The 21,376-nt window shown below is 37.7% G+C and overlaps 1 pseudogene; it reads left to right on the forward strand.

Moving 5' to 3' along the window:
* The first annotated feature begins 3,884 nt into the window (after positions 1–3,884).
* LOC111759382 (U6 spliceosomal RNA) lies at positions 3,885–3,985 on the forward strand (annotated as a pseudogene).
* Positions 3,986–21,376: the final 17,391 nt, after the last annotated feature.

Consider the following 21,376-nt stretch of genomic DNA (forward strand, 5'->3'; position numbering starts at 1 on the left):
CTGTCTGTTCTACTACTGTGGGAAAGAAAGTGTGTTTTTATAAAGTTTCTTATTTGTAAGTCCTTGCACAATGCTTTTTATTTTATTTGTGATACTTAAGTTCTGTAATATCTACCTTAAATCCTTTTTGAAACAGTAAGGAACATACGTATCTTCTACTAATAATAGGCTAAAATTGTACTTTCCCCATTCCCTATTTCTCTATTCAGCTTTGTTCTTCACCATAGCATATATTGTCACCTAACATTTTACTTATTTTTACCATATTTTACCTATTTTTTTCTTTTCTGTTTGATCACATGGGTGTAAGATCCACGAGGATAGGAATTTTTGGCTATTTTGTTCACTATTATATCCCCAGGACTAGAACAGCTCCTGGCACAAAATAGTGTCAATTCATATTTGGCAAATGGATGAGTGAATTATGTATTAAACATGTGGACTAACCAAAGGAACTTAACCACTGTGTATTCTGTTGATTCTGTGGGAGAATGCTTTCAGAGTTCCAAATAACGAAATTCCAAGGCAATTTGACAAACATATGCTATTGTAGTTGATTACTTATTTGCTTTAACTGAAGTGTAAACAACGATGATAAAAAGTCATGTATTAAGTTGTTGAGGCAAGTGCTGGCCTTATCCATTCAATATTAATTAGAGGAAAATAATCTTGGCTATATGGCTTTAAGAATTATAGATCAATTTGCAGCTATGTCTTATTTTAGCCTGATCCTTATAAATATTCCCATCATCTAACTCATCCTCCTTGGTTCTAATTCTCTGTTCAACATGTAATTTCTCATTAGAACTGTCTTTTAATGTAGGTTTCCTTAAAGGGAGAGAAATTAATTGTTTAACATATGTTTATTGAATGCCTGCAAAGTATAAAACATTTTGCCATGTCCTGGGCATAGAGAGGGAGATAATGATTAGGGTCTCTATATTCCTGGCATTTACAGATAATTGAAGAAACAGACATTAAATAAATAAATACACAATGAATATTTAATAAAAATTATAATATTTTCTAAAGGGAAAGAACAGCATGCTATTGGATTCAGTGGTCAAGGAAGACCTCTGAGAAAGAAAAAAATTAAGGTGAGATCTGAAGTATGATTAGGCATTAACCACCAAAGAGCAGAGAAACAATATTCCAGGGGGAGGCAACAGCAAGTGTCAAGGGCCTGAAGTGGGAAAAGAATTTATAAGCTTTTGTGCACCGTGTTAAATAGTTTAGAATTTACCTAAAGTACAAATGCAGTACTTTGAATGGTTGTACACAGGCAATGGGACATGATCTAATTTTCATTTTAAGAGATCACTCTTGTTGCAGTGGGGAGAATGGAGCAGATAGAGACAAGAGCAGGCAGAAGAGTTCCAATTAGGAGGCTATTGAAGTAGTCTAGGAGATAGATGTTGGTAGCTTAGGGTAAACTGTTGGCAGAAGAAATGGAGAAATGAGAAGATCAAGGGATCTGAGCTCTAAAGAATGATCATTTTTGAAGTTTTGTAGGAAAGTGTGGCCCTGTGGAAGCCAAAAATTCATTACCAGAAGGAAGGAATAATCAGATGTGTCAGAAACTATTGTGAGGTTGAGTTAGATAAGAATGAAAAGTCGCCAAATCAATGTGGTTGTTTGGTGGCATTTTCTGACCTCTGCAAGAGGAGATTTAGTAAATTAAAGAACTATGCTCAAGTGGCCAAAGCATGAGTAGAGATTTTCTGTTTCTAGCCTGTCTTCACTGCTGAAAACAAAAGTGGCTGGTTAATAGATGAGAAAACATCTACCTAAAAGCCTTGAAGAACTGTAAGATAAAGAATTATCAAGATAAAACCTAATAGAAGGGGAGAACATAGAAAAAGGGAGTACCGAAAACAATTGTGTCCAGGAGACAATTGTGGAAACTTTGAGTGGCAAAAGCCACCCAAAACAAAGGGGCAAAAGGCATGAACCAAGAGACCAGCCAAAAGTGGGGAGTATAAATAAATCCATTTCTCATTAAATTGGTACCCAAAAGAGATACAGCCCCTGTGAAAGAGAACTTAACTTGATTCCCCACCCACTTCCCCAGGAGACTAAAAGGAATATCTTGGTGGTGCTGAGAAGAACAAGGAGAAAAAAAGTCTAGAAGTTGTAATCATGCAGCCCAAATTCATACTCTAGGTGACTCAAGGAACCTCTAGTCATAAAGAGTCCAGAGTACCTGGACTCTCAATATTCCTAGACTCCTTGCAGAAGCAAAAATAGTTCCTTTGTGAAGAAATTCACCTTCATTATAATCTCAAAAACTTTCTTAAATTATTTTATAAAGGAAGTGAGCAAGCTAAAATACTCATAAAAGACAGTAATGGCAATATTTTTGAAAGGATGTAAATGTTACATACTCATCAAATAATGTCATACTTATTAACACTACGGTTAAGTACTTAAGAGATTCACAGTAAACATACTGCTGTGGTATGTTTTTTCTAAATATTAATGCCAGAGTATAATCACTTTCCAGAAGATGATGATACTACTTGGGAATGTAACCACTGTATAATTTTTACAATGTATGGCACATTTACCTGCATGTGAAAGAATCCAGTCGCAATAGGCCATATATTGTATGATTCCGTTTATATGAAAGGTCCAGAATAGGAAAATCCATAGACAGACTGTAGATTCATGGTTGCCAAGGTCTAGGGAAAAGGGAAATGGGGAATGACTGCTAATGGGTATACAATTTCTTTTGGAGGTGATGAAAATGTTCTGGAACTGGACAGTTGTGATGGTTGCACAACTTGTAAATATACTAAAAACCACTGAATTGTAAATGGATGAATTTTATAATATGTTAATTATAGTTCAAAACAAAACAATATAAAATGAAGAAAAATAGAAATATTGGAGCCGTTCCTCAACTTGATATAAAATATCTATAAACAACCTATAGCTAACATTATTGTTAATGGTAAAATGCTGAATACTTTCTCCCGAAGACTGGGAACAAGTCAAAGCTGTCCTCTTTCATCATCAGTCATATTCATTGTAGTGCTAGAAGTTCTAATCAGTGCTGTAAGTCAAGTAAAGGAAATAAAAGGCATGTAGATCAGAAAAGAAGAAATGAAACTTTCCCTGTTTGCAGATGACATGATTGTCTATGTAGAAAAATCCCAAGGAATACTAAAAACTCCTAGAACTAATAAATGAGTTTAGCAAAATTGTAAGATACAAAACAAACACACAAAATTCATTTTTTCTATACTAGTGATGGAAGCAAGGATAGTAACATTGAGAATATCATATCTTATACAGTTGCTCAAATATTAAATACTTACATGTAAATCAAAATATGTACATATCTTGTGTACTGAAAACCGCACAACATTAAAGACAAATATCAAAGATCTATGTAAATGGAGAGACAAACCATACTCATGCGTTGGAAGAATCACAACAGTAAAGATGCCAAATTACCCCAAATTGATATACTTGTTCAATGCAATTTCTATCAAAATTCCAATGAGATATTTTGTAGATATGGACAAGATTATTTTAAAATGTATACTGAAAACCAGGAAAGTAGAATGGCTAAAATAATTTTGAAAAAGAGAATAAAGAATGAGGATACCATCTACCTGATTAAAATCAGAACCAAGACTGTGGTGTGGGAGAAGGGATAAACACATAGATCATAACAGAGATCCCAGAACAGAATAGAGAATCCAGAAATAATCCAACACAAATATACCCAACTGCTTTTTGACAAAGGTGCAAAAGCAATTCACTGGAAGAAAGCTAGCCCTTTCAACAAATGATGCTGGAGCAATTAAACTTCCATAGACAAAAAGAAAAGGAACTTCAACCTCAGTCTCACATCTTATACAAGAATTAACTCAAAAATGCTTGTTTCAGCAGCATATACAGTAAAATTGGAATGATACAGAGATTACATGGCCCCTGTGCAAGGATAACATGAAAATTCGTGGTGTTCCATATTTTTCTATGTATTGTTACTATATTATTTCTTCAACTTTCCTGTATGTTGGAAGTTATTTCAAAATTTCAAAAAAAATTAACTCAAAATACATTACAGACTTAAATGTAAAATGTAAAATTATAATTCTTTTAGAAAACAAATAGGAGGAACTCTTCAGAAACAAGGATTAGGCAAAGTCTTCTTAGATTTAAGACCAAAAATGTGATCCATAATAGGAAAAATTGATAAATTGGACTTGATTGAAAGTAAAATCTTTTGTTCTCTGAAAGATTCTATTAGAAGAATGAAAAGCTACAGACTGGGGGAAAATATTGTAAACCATGTATCTGACAAAGGACTACTATTTAAATTATATAAAGTACTTTCAAAACCCAAGATAACCCAGTCAACCAAGATGATGACATATGACCCTCCAGGGTGCCTTTCCCCCCACAAAATCTTTAAACAACCAGGAAAAGCTGAAAGAGTCATTTTCCACAAATCTCTGGAAAATAGTTTAAAGGTTGCGATAATTGGGTGAGTGCTGAATCAGGAAAACACAGCTTTGAAAATGGTAGGAGTCCGAGTGGGTATAGCTCAGCGCCAGCTTCACATATATGAGGTCCCAGGTTCAATCTCCAGTACCTACTAAAAATGGTAGGATAAGCTTGTGGCACTCTTTTTGGCCCCTTCCCCACCCCTTCCTGACACAATGTGGAGCCAGCCTGAGTTCCCATTGTAGGTCCCTATCACTGACCCTGAGGGAGAAGAGTAACATCTATGCACATACTGGGGTGCCTCAATGTCTGCCAGTCTATCAGATGGCATCCTAAAAGAGTGAACCAGGAAACTTATCTCTGGCTGGCCCTCCCACAACTTCCCCTGCAGGTAAAAGCAGCTTGCAGACAGCTAAAGCAGTGTAAGAAACAAGGCAAAGCTGCCTGGGGCAAAAGGTTACCTGTCTTAAGTCATGCAACAGGTAGGGCACCCAGTAAAGGCAGGAAGCCTATTTCATAGGGAATAGAGAGGGTATTCAAATTGCTTTAAGGGGAAGAATGTCTAAGGCCATGAGAAAGCACAAGCCCAGAACAAGACAAAGGCCCAGAAAAGATGGAGAAGACCATGCACTTCACAACAACTCAAGTTGATCTTCTTGATAAAATGATTAAACTCTGAAGGAGCACACCAGTCAATGCAGCACAAATTTGTGAAGATTATAAAAGGTGTTTTCCCTTGGTTTGTTCATCTTAGCTCTTGGCACTCAAGAAAATCTTTGTCATTATCACTAGCTGGATACAAACTTAAGGAATAGACAGCCCAGTGACTAAATCCCAGAGGTAACACTTTAAAATATTAAAAGGTACAGTGTGCAACAAAAGATCACAAGACAAACAAAGAAACAGGAATTGATGACCCATCCAAAGGAAGAAGATAAAGATCCAGAAAGTGCCAATGAAGAAGAACAGACTGTGGACATACCAGACAAAGAATTTTTGAAAAATGGTCTTCAATATGCTCAAAGAGATGAACTAAAATACAGAGAAAGAACTAGAGGATATCAGGGAAACTATGAATGAACAACATGAGACTCTTAATAAAGAGATAGAAATTTTAAAAAGGAACCAAACAGTACTACTGTAGTTGAAGACCATTATAAGTGAAGTGAAAACTTCCCAGGGGGGATTTCAAGAGCAAATTGGAGCTGGCAGAATAAAGAATCAGAGAATTTGAAGAAAATTGACATTTGAAATGGGTCAGCCTGAGGAGAAGAAAGAAAAAAATATTATATTTCTCAGTGTTAACATTTTAAAACATTGAAGTGTATAGTGTGCAACAAGAGTACAAGACAACAAAGAAACAAGAAACATTGGTCCATCTAAAGGAATAGGAAAAAATCAAGACAACGCCAATGAAGAAGATGAGAATATGGATATACTAAACAAAGTCTTTTAGAAAATGATCTTAAATTTGTAAGAACTCTTTATGTAGTAAGGACAGTTCATACATTGCTTGTAATATGGCTACAGATATTTTCCCAACAATTTGTTGTTTTTTTTAAAATTTTCATGGCAATTATTTTCTTTGCCATGAACATATCGTTTTTAATGTGGTCAAATTTATTACTTTTTTCTCTTAAGTTTTCTGGGTTTTGGTTCTTAATAAACAAGCTTATTTTCTTATAAGAAGGCTTTTTTAAAGTTTCTCTATTTTTTTCAAGTGTTTATCATGACTATTTTTTTCCTTTTTAAAATTTTATTATCTTTTTTTAAAAAAGATACATAGATCACACAAAATGTTACATTAAAAAATATGAGGTTTCCATATACCCCACTCCCTATACTCTCTCTCCTCCCACATTAACAACTTCTTTCTTTTGTGCGGTACATTCATTGCATTTGACGAATACATTTTGAGCACAGCTACACAGCATGGATTATAGTTTATATTATAGTTTACACTCTCTCCCAGTCCATTGAGTGGGTTGTAGCAGGATATATAATACGACTTTATTTGTACATTTAAAATTCAGGTCTGTCTGGAATTCACTTTTTTTTTTAAAGACATTTATTTCTCCCCACACCCTCTCATTGTCTGCTCTCTGTGTCCATTTGCTGTGCGTTCTTCTGTGTCTGCTTGTCTTCTCTTTGGGAGGCACTGGGAACTGATCCTGCTACCTTCCAGAGTAGGAGAGAGGCACTCAATCTCTTGCATCACCTCAGTTCCCTGGTCTATTTAGTCTCTTATTGTCTCTCCTCTGTGTCTCTTTTTGTTGCAACATCTTACTGTGCCAGCTCTCCACTCAGGCCAGCTTGCTGAATGGGCCAGCACTCCTGCATGGGCCAGCACTCCTGCACGGGCCAGCACTCACATGGGCCTGCTCTCCACTTTAGCCAGCTTGCTGCACAGGCCAGCATGCTTTCAACAGGATGCCCTGGGAATTGAACCCTGGACTTCCCATATGGTAGATGGGAGCCCAATCACTTGAGCCACATCTGCTTCCCTGGAATTTGTTTTGATATAAGTAGTGAGTTGTCAGGATCCAACTTTATTTTTTACTCCACATAGATTGTCATTTTTCCCAAGATCATTTTTTTCCTTTCACTTATTTAAAAAATTTACTGAAGTATGTGACTCATACATAAACAATAAGTGTATAGAAAAAATTGTGAACTTACAAACAGACATGCATAACATCATACAAGGCCCTCATACCTCACCCTACCATCAATACTTTGCATTGTAGTGAAGCATTTTTAACAATGAAAAAGCATCCTCGAAATATTACTACTAACCAAAGTATCTTATATTTGGTGTATTTCCCTCCCAACCCACCCTAATATAATTATTATTATTTTTATATCATTTATACGTGAACATTCATAAATAAGTGTATAGTAAAAGTTGTGAATTTACAAAGCAAACATGCATAACATCATACAGGGCTCCCATACATCTACCCACCACCAACACCTTGCATTGGTCTGAGACACTTGTTATAAATTATGAAAGAATATCATCAAAATCTTATTTACTAACTATAGTCCATATTTTACATTTGGTGTGTTTTTCCCCCAACCCACCCTATTATTATTCTTAAAATATAATTTTATTACAGAAGTTGTGAACTAACAAAACAATCATGCTTACATGCCAAATTCCCATACAGTACATCTCCATCAGTACACGACACTGTGGTGGAATATTTGTTATGGATAGTGAGATAATATCATCAGACTATTACCACTAATCATGGTCCATAGCATACATTTGGCACACTACCCCTCCCCCATTATCAACACATTACATCTTTGGCATAGATGCATGAATATTACAATATTGCTGTTAACGACAGTCCATAGGTCACTCCAGTTGTATTTTTCCCATGCTTCTCCACATTCCCACCACCCTGCAATAGTGACATACATCTGCTCTAGCTCACGAAGGACACTCTTGCATATGCACCATCAAGCACAATTCTCATCCACTTCTGGGCTTACTGTTATTCAGTCCTTAGATTATTCTCTAGCTTTCTTTCAATTGACATTTATAGCCTTAGACTAACCTTTTCAGCCACATCCAGCTGTTACTCACTATAATATGTTACCATCAACTTTATTCCACCCTGATTTTTTAAAAAAATTACTTAATTGCCTTTTAAAAAAAGACACATAGATCACAAAAAATATTACATTAAAAATTATAAGAGGTTCCCATATACCCCACACCACACCCCACTCTTCCCACATCAACAACCTCTTTCATCATTGTGGTACATTCATTTTATTTCGTGAATACATTTTGGAGCACTGCTGCACTGCATGGATTATAGTTTATATTGTAGTTTACCCTCTCCCCCAGTCCATTCAGGGGGTTATGGCAGGATATATAATGTCCAGCCTCTGTCCTTGCAATATCATTTAGGAAAACTCCAAGTCCCAAACATGCCCCCACATCATATCTCTTTTTCCCTCTCTCTTCCTTCAGCAACTACCATGGCCACTGTGTCCACATCTATGATACAGTTTCTTCAATTGCTAGAGTCACAATAGTTCTATAGATGAATACCAGTAAGTCCACTCTAATCTATATTTTATTCCACCATTCTGTGGGCCCTGGAATGGTGATGTCCACTCCACCTCTAAATCGAGGCGGGGCTTAGATTCCACATGGTTGATGAATGCGATTCTCCTGCTTACAGTTGTAGGCACTCTTGGTTCCCTGGTGTGGTGGTTGACCATCTTCACCTCCCTGTTAGTTGACCTGGGTGGGTCCAACAAACCTGAGAGTAGGAGTTGCAACTCTACTGAGGCTCAGGGCTCAGCTGGCACATAGCCAGTCCAGAGATTCAAGTCTCCTGAGTATACACCAACCCCAGTGTCAACCACAGGTTCAGTAAAAGTGACAGAAGAGGCATGTGTAGATATGTTACATCTGAGTCCAACTCCATCACACTCAGGAACACAAATTACACATTTTTACAATAAAATTATTGAAAACCTGTACATGCATTAAACATTAGTAGTCCATCTCAGTCCTCCTCTCGTCTCCTTTAAGAATCCACCAGGGACAGATGAAGGACATTACATATCCTGTCATAACCTAGTGAATGGACTGGGAGAGAGTGTAAACTACAATGTAACCTATAATCCATGCTGTGTAGCAGTGCTCCAAAATGTGTTCATCAATTGTAATGAAGGTATCACACTAATGAAAGAAGTTGTTAATGTGGGAAAAGTGGGGGGTGTGGGGAGTGGGCCATATGGGAATCCCCTATATTTTTTAATGTAACATTTGTGTGATCTATGTATATTTTAAAAATAAATAAAAAATATATTAAAAAAAAAAAGAATCCACCACCTACTGGCAGGTCTTGAAGATGTTTTCCTACATTTTCTTCTAGAAGCTTTAGGGTTCTTGCTTTAATATTTAGGTATTTGATCCATTTTGATTTAATTTTTGTATAAGGTGTGAGATAGGGGTTTTCTTACTTTCTTTTTGCTATGGATATCCTGTTGTCCCAGCACCATTTGTTGAATGGACTGTTCTGCCTGAGCTGGGTGGGTTTGACAGGCTTATCAAAAATCACTTGACCGTAGATGTAAGGGTCTATTTCTGAACAATCAGTTCAGTTCCACTGGTCTATGTGTCTGTCTTTATGCCAGTACCATGCTGTTTTTTAAACATTGTAGCTAGGTAATATGATTTAGAGTCTGGAAGTGAGAGTCCTTCAACTTTGCTTTTCCTTTTTAAGATGTTTCTGGCTATTCTGGACCCCTTGACCTTCCGAATAATTTGATAGTTGTGTTTTCCATTTGTTTAAAAAATGGTGGTGGAAATTTTATCGGGACTCCAGTGAATTTTGCATATTAAATTGGGTAGACTTGACATCTTAATGATATTTAGTCTTCCAACCCATGAACATGTAATGTTCTTCCAATTATTTAAGTAGTTTTTTTATTTCTTTTAACAATGCATTGTAATTTTTTGAATACAAATGCTTTACATCCTTGGTTAAGTTTATTCCTAAATATTTGATTCTTTCAGTCACAATTGTAAATGGAATTTTCCCGACTTCCTCCTCAGATTGTGTGTTACTAGTGTCTTTTAAAGTCTATTTCACCTGATATAAATATAGGTACTCTGGCTTTTTTTTTTTTTTTGGTTACTACTTGCATGGAATACTTTTTCCAGCTTTTCACTTTTAATCTATTGGTATCCTGGGGTCTCAGGTGAGTCGTTTTTAGACAACACATAGATAGCTCATATTTTCTTCTCCAGACCACCAGTCTATGTTTTTTAATTGGGGAGTTTAATCCATTTATATTCAATGTTATTACTGTGAAGGCAGTTCTTATTTCATCCATTTTTACCTTTGGGTTTTATCTGTCATATTTTATTTTCACAAGATTTTAAAGATTTTTAGTTACTTTTATTAATATAATCTTCATTTCTAGACTGTCTTCTAAGCATTTCTCTCCTGTCTTTTTTTTTCAGACTGTAGTACACCCTTTAGTATTTCCTGTAAGGCTGATCTCTTTTTTATAAGCTCTCTCAGTTTCTATTTATCTGTGAATATTCTAAGCTCACCCTCATTTTTGAAAGACAATCTGGCTGGATATAAGATTCTTGGCTGGAAGTTTTTCTCCTGCAGTATGTTAAATATATCATACCACTGCCTTCTTGCCTCCATGGTTTCTGATGAGAAATTAGCACTTAATCTTATTGGGTGTTTCTTAAATGTTATGCATCAATTTTCTCTTTCTTCTGTCAGAATTCTCTGTCTTTGGTATTTGACATTCATATTAGTATGTGTCTCAGAGTTGGTCTATTCAGATTTATTTGGATGGGATATTGTACTTCTTTGACATGGATATCTATGTCCTTCAATAGGGTTGGGAAATTTTCTACCATTATTTCTTTAAATATTCTTGATGCCTTTTTCCCCTTCTCTTCTTCTGGGACACCCATGTCATGTATTTTAGCATGTCTCTCGCTGTTGTTTAGTTCCCTGAGGCCTTTTTCATTTTTTTCCATTCTTTTTTTATCTGTCTTTTTAAAAAAAATTTTAAATTAATAAAACACAAGAAATGTTACATTAAAAACATTAAAAAAACAAAAAACATAAGAGGTTCCCATATAACCCACTCCCAACTCCCCACCACATAATTTTTGTAAATTGTATTTTTTGAAGATATATACATCACAAAAAAACTGTTACATTAAAAAATATGAGAGGTTCCTATATACCCGCCCCCACACTCCTCCCACACCAACAACCTCCCTCATCATTGTCGCACACTCATTGCACTTGGTAAACACATTTTGGGGCACTGCTGCACTACACAGATAATCGCTTACCCTGTAGTTTGCACTCTCCCCCAGTACATTCAGTGGGTTATGGCAGGATATATAAAGTCCAGCATCTGACCTGCAGTATCATTAAGACAACTCAAAATCCCCAAAATGCTCCCACATCACATCTCTTCTAACCTTTCCCTGCCCTCAGCAACTACTGTGGCCACTTTCTTCACCTCGATGCTAAAATTTCTTCTATTACTCATCACAATAGTTTTATAGTAGAATATCAGTAAGTCCACTCTAATGCATATTTTATTCCTCCATCCTGTGGACCCTGGGATGGCGATTTCCCCTCCATCTCTAGATCAAGAGGGGGCTTAGATTCCACATGGATGATGGATGCAATTCCTTTGCTTACAGTTGTAGGCACTCTTGATTCCCTGGTGTGGTGGTTGACCATCTTCACCTCCCTGTTAGCTGACCTGGGTAACACCAATGAACCAGAGAGTAGGAGTTGCCACTCTGCTGAGGCTCAGGGCCCAGCTGGCATATGGGCAGTCCAGAGATTCAAGTCTCCTGAGTATGGACCATCCCTAGTGCCAACCACAGGTTCAGTAAAAGTGACAGAAGAGGCATGTGTAGTAAAGTCACATCTGAGTCCAGCTCCATCACACTCAGGAGCACAAATTCCAAAGCAGGGCCCTCTAACATGGCACAGAGCTCCAAATCCATCTACCATAATTATATTGGAGGCCATGTCTTCAAGCTCACCAATCCTTTTTCCTGCCTCCCAGAGAGGCTGGCAAGAGCCCCTAGCTTCCTCCCTGCCAGAGGTGGTACTGGGGCTTAGGCTAGAGTTACAATCCAGTCTGGATGGAAAGAAGCCAGTCCCTACTAGCACTATGATTTTTCAGTCCACCCCCTTCCCCTTGTGCCAGCTGTGGAGTTAAGATGGCAGCTATTGGCCTCTCTGATTTGTAAAAGTTCAAAGTTTAGCTGTTCTTAGAATTATACTCTAGCCCGCTGATTTTACTAATCAGTAGCTGAAGTGGTGACCAACTTTCTCTTCCTTCCCTGTTTTTGGGAAATGGAGCTTCCAATTCCAGCCATGAAATAGCTTCCAAGGCAGCTTGTGCCACCAGTAGAGGATGGGCAGCGGCCTCCATGGTGTGGAGTGCTCTACTTATGGATCTTCTCTGCAGATGAGCAGTTTCCTCCTTCCATTCTTCCAAGGATGTTGCCAGATGCTCTTCTGGTCTTCTGGAGCCCACAAACAGGTGCTTTAGATAGCTCTGGGTGATTACTAACTGCCCTGTAGCGTGAGCGGGCTCTAGAAACTCCTAACTCTGCTGCTATCTTGTTAGTTGTTCTCCCAAGATCATTTTGGGAGATCTTTCAAACAATGAATTGAAATTCCATTTGGCAGATTCCACATTCTTAGGAGTATTCTAATCTGTTTCTGGACTCTGTTTCACAGATATATTCCTTTGTTCCTATGTCAAATATACTGTACTTGTAACAGTGCTTTATATATGTACAAGGTTTGCCCATAAAACAAGTCATATCATATATGAATTCATTTGTAAGTATATGGAAGTATATAGAATAAGAAATTATATTCTGATCTCACCATTTTGCCCTCCTCAAAGCTAAACTGTTAAAATACATACTTTTGGACATTTTCCTTATTTCCTCTATGTACTTACATACCTATATCCCTTCATATATGCCTTCATGCAGAGGTAGTGTAGCCTAGATTTTAGGAGCAAGATTTTTGGGGCTAATCCACCTGGGTTTATGCCCCCTCCCTACTACTTTATACTTGTAGGAACTTAGGCAAGTCCCTGGGCCTCTCCATGCCTCTGTTTTCTCATCTGATAAATGAGGATAACAGTATTATTCATCTCATAGAGTTTCAGTGAGGGCTAAATGAGTTAATATATGTAAAATCCTTAGGACAGTTCCTTCAATATTGTATAAGTGCTATATAAAGGTTACAGAAGTAATCACTGCTATTATTTTTATACAAGAATATATATACATTTGAGGGGGTTGTTTGTGTCAATTTCTAAATAAAATAATTTTTGCACTCTAAAAAATGATCTTAAAAAGGAACTAGAAGGTCAACTGGAAGGTAAGACCAATGAAAGGATTCAGTATCAGAAGCAGAAAGAAAAAGAAAGACAAAAATAAACAGAGCCTAACAAACCTGTGGGCCACCATCAGTCATACCACTATACTCATTATGGGTGTTACAGAAGGAGAAGAAAGAGAGAACGTGGCAGAAGAACTATTCAAAGAAATAATGGCAGAAATTTTCCCATATTTAATGAAAGGCATTAATACGCACCTTCAGGTATCTCAATGACTCCCAAACAAGATAAACCCAAAAAGAACCAGACCAGATACATAGTACTCATGAAGCAGCCTACTAAGGTAGGGAATTAATAGATAGATCTGGAACCTAGAGAGTCCATGTGGACATCAGTAACCCCCAAGATGGATTCTGGAAGACCCCCACCATCAAGATTCTGCTGTCCAGAACAAAGACTTCTTCTGGGAACAAGGAAAAGCCCTGGATATTCCCTAAGGACTTTATCATTGGGTTCTCACTGGGGGATTGATGAGTGGGGTAATCAATCAAAACAGCATACAGCTGGAACCCCTCCCCTGCCATTAGCAAAGGAGAGGAATAATTAATAGTTTATAAAGCAAACGGTGAAGCCTGAGAGTGTGCTCACCCTTCTCTCTTGCCTCTGGACCTGTTCCTGCCCACTGTGCACCGCTCTCGCCATTTTTCCCCTGCCACGTGGCCATGCAAGTAAACCTGGGTATTTATAATCTATAATGGGGAACTGTATCTTGTAAATCAGCCCTCTTTCTCACTTTTCACTCCCTTCCTCTCTACCTGGGACCCCTGCTCTGCTATTTTCTCCCATTTCTCTTCCCTCCCTAACTGAATAAATTACTCACCTAACTAACCCGGTGTGCTCTTTAAATTCATTTCTGCAGCATAGCCAAGAACCTAGATAAAATCCGGTAACACTCAGATTGTTGAATGCCAAGGACAAGGAGAGAGTTCTGAAAGTGGCATGAGGAAATGCAATGTGTTATATACTATGGAGTGCCAATAAGGTTGATTGCTGATTTCTCATCCTAAACTATAGAGGGAAGAATGCAGTGGGATGAAATATTTAAAGTGCTGAGAGAAAACAACCAACTAATAATTTTATATTTAGAGAGACTGTTATTTAAAAATGAGGGGGAGGGAATAATAAAACATTCCCAGATAAACAAAAGCTGAGGAAGTTCCACAGAACTAGACCTGCCCTACAAGCAATGCTAAAGGGAGTTCTTCAGACTGAAAGACTGAAAGGAATGGACACTAGACAGTGGATTGAAAAGGCATAAAGATATAAGGACCTCTGGTAGCATAACCATATGTGTAATTATAAATGTCAGTACTATCATATTATATTTTTGGGTTTGTGACTTCCTATTTTACTTCTTATAGCTTCTAAAATGCAAATGCAAAAAGTGTAATGATAAATCTTTGGTTGTAAACATACAATGCATGAAGACATAATTCGTACCAAGTGCAAAAAAGGTGTGAGTATGGAGGAGTAAAGGAACTATGAATGTGTATGCTATTGAAGTTAGATCAATATCAGATCAAACGTGATTGTTAGAGATTTGGTAACCACAAATAAAATACCTGAAAATTATATACAGAAAGAAATTAGAAGGGACTGAAAATAATACACTACAAAAAATATTAAACAAATATGAAAGTGGGCATTAACAGAAGATTTGAGGGACACAAAAGGTATGACTTATGTTTTATTTTACTTTATAAGTTTTTTAAAGATTTTCATTTTTTTTATTTCTCTCCCCTCCCCCCCTCAGTTGTCTGCTCTCTGTGTCCATTTGCTGTGTGTTCTTATGGGTCCACTTATATTCTTATCTGCAGCACCAGGAATCTGTGTCTCTTTTTGTTGTGTCATCTTGCTGCATCAGCTCTCCATGTGTGTGGCATCACTCCTGGGCAGGCTGCACTTTTTCACGCTGGGCAGCTCCTTACAGGATGCACCCCTTGTGCACAGGGCTCCCCTATACAGGGGACACCCCTGTGTGGCATGGCACTCCTTGCCTGCATCAGCATTGCGGGTGGGCCAGCTCATCTCACTGGTCAGGAGACCCTGGGTTTGAAACTTGGACCTCCCATGTGGTAGGCGGATGCTCTATCCATTGAGCCAAATCTGCTTCCCTGACTTAAGTTTTAGTTTCATAGGCTACTTAAAGCAGATACCATGAAATGGGTTGTCTTAATTAATGGAATTTATTAACTTACAGTTTGAGGCCAAGAAAATGCCCAAATCAAGGGATCACCAAGGTGATGCTTTCTTCCTGAAGACTGGCTGTCAGTGATTTTTGGTTCCACTACCTCATAGCAAGGAACATGGTAGCATCTCCTGGTCTCTCTTTTTTTGCGTTTTTGTTGCTTTCGGCTTCTTGCTTCCATCTCTCTCTGTCTCTCTCTCCATTCCCTTTTTTTTTGTCATTTATTTTTTTAAATTGAAGTATCTCATTCATGCATGAGCACACATAAATAATAAGTGTATAGTAAAGATTGCAAACTTACAAAATAAACATATAACATCACACAGGGGTCTCATATATCACCCCTCCACCAACTCTTTGCATTGGTGTGAAACATTTGTTACAAACTATGCAAGAGCATTGTCAAAATATTACTACCAACTATATTCCTTATCTTACATTTGGTTTATTTTTCCCCCAACCCATAGTATTTTTTAATGTATTTTTGTTACAGATATTGTGAACTTGCAAAACAATCATACAGATGTGTAGATTTCCCATACAACTCCACACCTTGGTGGAACATTTGTTACAGGTTATGAGATAATATCATCAGATTATTACCACCAGTCATGGTCCATAGCATACATTTGGCACACTTTTTCCATATACCTCCATTATCAACACAGTACAGCTTGGCATTAATGCAAGAATATTATAGTATTGCTGTTAACCATAGTCTATAGGTCACTCCAGTTGTAGTATTCCCATGTTTCTCCGTATTCCCATTATCCTGCAATAGTGATGTACTGTTGTGGGGAACTGGCTTACCTGTTTGTTATTGTAAATGTTACACCTGTTAAATGTAGCGGTTATTAGATGTTGCAGTTGTTTCCTGTTACTGTAAATGATGTTGCAGTTCAGATAGCAAACAGCTGTTTGGTCGTTTCCCAATAAATGCGATGGGATAACTAGGGTTGAGGCTCTCAGTTCTAGAAGCTGTGAGTCCCCTGGTCCCAGGTTTGTCTCCCCTCTTGTGTCTCTACCTTTATTTCTGTATTGCCTTCCCTTCGAGCCAACCTATTGTGAGCTGAATGCAGCAATGTACATCTGCTTTAGCTCACAGAAGGACTCTCTCGCATATGTACTCTTTTTTTTTTTTCAAGTCTTTTTTTTTTTTTACATTTTTTTTTATTGACTTTGTAATAATATTACATTAAAAATATATATGTGAGGTCCCATTCAACCCCACCCCCCCACCCCCCCTTTCCCCCCCCAACAACACTCGTTCCCATCATCATGACACATCCATTGCATTTGGTAAGTACATCTCTGGGCACCTCTGCACCTCATGGTCAACGGTCCACATCATGGCCCACACTCTCCTCCATTCCATCCAGTGGGCCCTGTGAGGATCCACGATGTCCGGTGATCACCCCCGAGGCGCCATCCAGGGCAGCTCCACGTCCCAAATACGCCCCCACCTCTCATCTCTTCCTGCCCTTCCCCATACCCATCGTCCACCATGTCCACTTTTCCCAATCCAATGCCACCTCTTCTATGTGGACATTGGATTGGTTGTGTCCATTGCACCTCTATGTCAAGAGGACACTCAGATTCCGCATGGATGCTGGCTGCCATCCTCCCATTTTCAGTTGTAATCACTCTAGGCTCCATGGTGTGGTGATTGTCCTTCTTCAACTCCATCTTAGCTGAGTGTGGTAAGTCCAATAAATCAGATTGTAGGTGCTGGAGTCTGTTGAGGCTCAGGACCTGGCTATCACATTATCAGTCCAGAGATTCAAATCCCCTAACTATATCTTAAACCCCAACGTTAACTGCACCTCCAGCAGATTAGTATGAAAGTCTTATGAAGGGAGATCCCATCTGAGTCCAGATTCATCACACATAAGCACCATTTCCAGAGAGGGGCCATCTGCCCTGGTAGTAAACCCCATCGGCCATGACCATAACTCTCATGGGTCTCTTTAGCCTTCATAGGAACCAATATCTGGGGGTTGTATCTGCTTTATCTGTCTCTCTGACTCTGCTCAGTTGTGCATGAGGGCAATCCTTCTGCCAGCCTCCAGACTCTTTTTTAGAAACTCGTAGCCATATAAACTCATTTCTCCTTTCCATTTCCCCCTTACTTTAGGTCAAACAGCATTTTAAAGTCATGTTGTTTTATGTAGACATGGATATTCTGCTGATCCGCATTGAACCTTCCATATAAGGTCCTTTTCCAGTTGCATCATCAGTTGGTATTTGATAGTGGTCCCTCGTTGCCAGGGAGGCTCATCCCCGGGTGTCATGTCCCACGCTGGAGGGAAGGCATTGCATTTACATGCTGAGTTTGGCTTCGAGACTGGCCACATTTGAGTAACATGAAGGCTGACAGGAGGAAATTCCCAGGCACAATGTTGCTCTAGGCCTTGTTCTTATTTTAGGTTTATCAGCTCACAAGCATAGTCATTAGCATCAGGGGCTCACTGTTGAACCCTCACTCCCTCCCGGTCCCCGCCGCTGTACCTGGGAGACTATTGCTGCTCCCCTAGGGACCACGACAGAGCACCACTGGCCAGGAACCCAGTACCCCCCCTGCTGGGTTTTTAATTGTTGCCACTATGAGTATATCCAATCATTACCATGCACCCTGGACATATGTGGTATCTTAAATAAATCATACCACTGTCTTCTTTCCTCCATGTACTCTTAACCACAATTCTCAACCCCCTCTGGATTCACTGTTATTCAGTCCCTAGATTATTCTTTAGCTTCCTTTCTATTGACATTTACTTCCCCAGCTACCTTTTTCAGTCACAATCCTATTTATAAACGAGTTGTTACTCATTATAATGTGTTATTATCAAGTCTATCCATCTCCACACTTTTACAGTCAAGTTAATTAAAACTTCTATGTACATTAAGCATCCATAGTTCTTCTCAACCCTCCTTTTATCTCCTTATAACCTATACTCTAGGTTTTAATTCCATGTGTTTATTTTTATTTAGTTCACATTACTGAGGTCATGCAATATTTGTCCTTTTGTGTCTGGCTTACTTCACTTAGTATAATGTCTTCAAGACTCATCCATGTTATAATATATGTCCCAATTTCTTTTCTTCTTATTGCAGCATAGTATTCCATTGTACATATATACCACATTTTGTTTATACCATTCATTGGTGGATTGAACACTTGGGTTGTTTCCATCTTTGGCAATTGTGAACAACGCCGCTATGAATATTGATGTGCACATGTCTGTTCGTGTCATAGTTTTTAGTTCTTCTGGGTATATTCCTAGTAGAGGAATTGCTGGATCATATGGCAGTTCTATATTTAGGTTCCTGAGGAACCACCAACCTGTCTTCCACAGAAGCTGCACCATTTTACACTCCCACCCACAGTGAAGGAGTGTTCCTATTTCTCTACATCCTCTCCAGCAATTATTGTCTGTTTTTTAATAATGGCCATTCTATGTGGTGTTAGATGATATCTCATTGTTGTTTTAATTTACGTTTCCCTAATAGCTAGTGATATGGAACATTTTTTCATGTGCTTTTTGGCCATTTGTATTTCCTCTTTGGAGAAATGTCTATTTAAATCTTTTGCCCATTTTTTAATTGGATTGCTTGCTCTTTTATTGTTGAGTTGTATGATCTCTTTATATAGAATGGAACTCAAACCCTTATCAGCTAAGTGGTTTCCAAATATTTTCTCCCATCAACTGGGCCTCCTTTTCACCTTCTTGATGAAGTCCTTTGAATCACAGAAATGTTTAAGTTTAAGGAGACCCCATTTATCCATGTTTTCCTTTGTTGCTTGTGCTTTTGGTGTAAGGTTTAAGAATTCACCACCTACCACCAGGTCTTGAGGGTGTTTCCCTACATTTTCTTCTAGGATCTTTATTATACTGCCTTTTATATCTAGGTCTTTGATCCATTTTGAGTTAATTTTTGGATAAAGTATGAGGTAGGGGTCTTGTTTCTTTTGGCTGTGGATATCCAGGTCTCCCAACACCATTTGTTGAATAAACTATTCTGCCCCAACTGGGAGGGCTTGACAGGTTTGTCAAAAATCACTTGGCCATAGATGTGAGGGTCTGGGTTTGAACCATCAATTCAGTTCCATTGGTCTATGTGTCTATCTTTATGCCAATACCATGCTGTTTTTACCACTGTAGCTAGGTAATATGATTTAAAGTCTGGAAGTGAGAGTCATCCAACTTCACTTTTCCTTTTTAAGATGTTTCTGGCTATTTGGGGCCCCTTACCATTCCAGATAAATTTGATAATTGTTTTCCATTTGCTTACAAATTGCTGGTGGAATTTTTATGGGATTGCATTAAATCTGTATATCAATTTAGGTAGAATTGACATCTTAATGATATTTAGTTTTCCAATCCATAAACATGGAATGTTCTTCTAATTATTTAGGTCTTTTTAAAATTTCTTTTAGCAAGGCATTATAGTTTTCTAAATACAAATGTTTTGCATCCTAGGTTAAGTTTATTCCTAAATATTTTATTCTTTTAGTTGCTATTGTAAATGGAAATTTTTTCCTGACTTCCTCCTCAGATTGTGCATTATTTGTGTATAAAAACACCACTGATTTTTGTGTATTGATCTTGTATCCTGACACTCTACTGAAATCATTTATAAGCTCTAGCAGCTTTATTGTAGATTTTTCAGGATTTTCTAGACATACAATCATATCTGTGAATAGTGAAAGTTTTAATTCTTCCTTTCCAATTTGGATGCCTTTTATTTCTTTTTCTTGCCTGATTGCTCTAGCTAGAACCTCTAGGACTATATTAAACAACAGTGGTGACAGTGGTCATCCTTGTCTTGTCCCTGATCTCAATGCTTTTAGGTTTTATTTTTTCAACATTGAGTACAGTGTTAGCTGTGGGTTTTTCATATAGGGCCTTTATCAAGTTGAGAAAGTTTCCTTCAATTCTTTTTTTTTTTTTGTAGTATTTTTATCAAGAAAGGATGCTATATTTTGTCAGATGGCTTTTCTGCATCAATTGATAAGATTGTGTGTTTTTCTTCTTTGATTTATTAATTTGGTGTATTATGCTGATTGATTTTCTTGTGTTGAACTAGCTTTGCATGCCTGGTATAAAACCCACTTGATCATGATGGATAATTCTTTTAATGTGTTGTTGGATTCAACTAGCAAGTATTTTATTGAGGAATTTTGCATCAGTATTCATTAGAGAAATGGGTCTGTAATTTTCTTTTTTTTTTTTGTAACATCTTTATCTGGTTTTGGTATTAGCGTGATATTGGCTTCATAGAATGTGTTTGGTAGTGTTCCTTCTTGTTGAATTTTTGGAAGGGCTTGAGTAAGATTGGTATTAAAACTTCCTTGACTGCTTGGTAGAACTCACCTGTGAAGCCGTCTGGTCCTGGACTTTTCATGTTGGGGAGCTGTTTGATGACTGTTTCAATTTCTTTACTTGTGATTGGCTTGTTGAGGTCTTCTATTTCTTCTAGTGTCAGTGAAGGTTGTTTGTACATTTCTAGTAATTTTTCCATTTCATCTACATTGTCTAGTTTTTTAGAATAAAGTTGTTCATAGTATCCTCTTATGATCTCCCTTATTTCTGTGGGTTCAGTAGTATGGTTCTATTTTTCATTTTTTATTTCATTTATTTGCATCTTCTCTTTTTTTCTTAGTCAGGCTAGCTAATAGTTTGTCGATTTTGTTAATCTTCTCGAAGAACCAACTTTTGTTAATTGTCTCTCTATTTTTTTTTTTGTTCTCAATTTCATTTATTTCTGCTCTGA

The sequence above is a fragment of the Dasypus novemcinctus genome, chromosome X, assembly GCF_030445035.2.
Source record: "Dasypus novemcinctus isolate mDasNov1 chromosome X, mDasNov1.1.hap2, whole genome shotgun sequence".
Taxonomy (NCBI): Eukaryota; Metazoa; Chordata; class Mammalia; order Cingulata; family Dasypodidae; genus Dasypus; species Dasypus novemcinctus.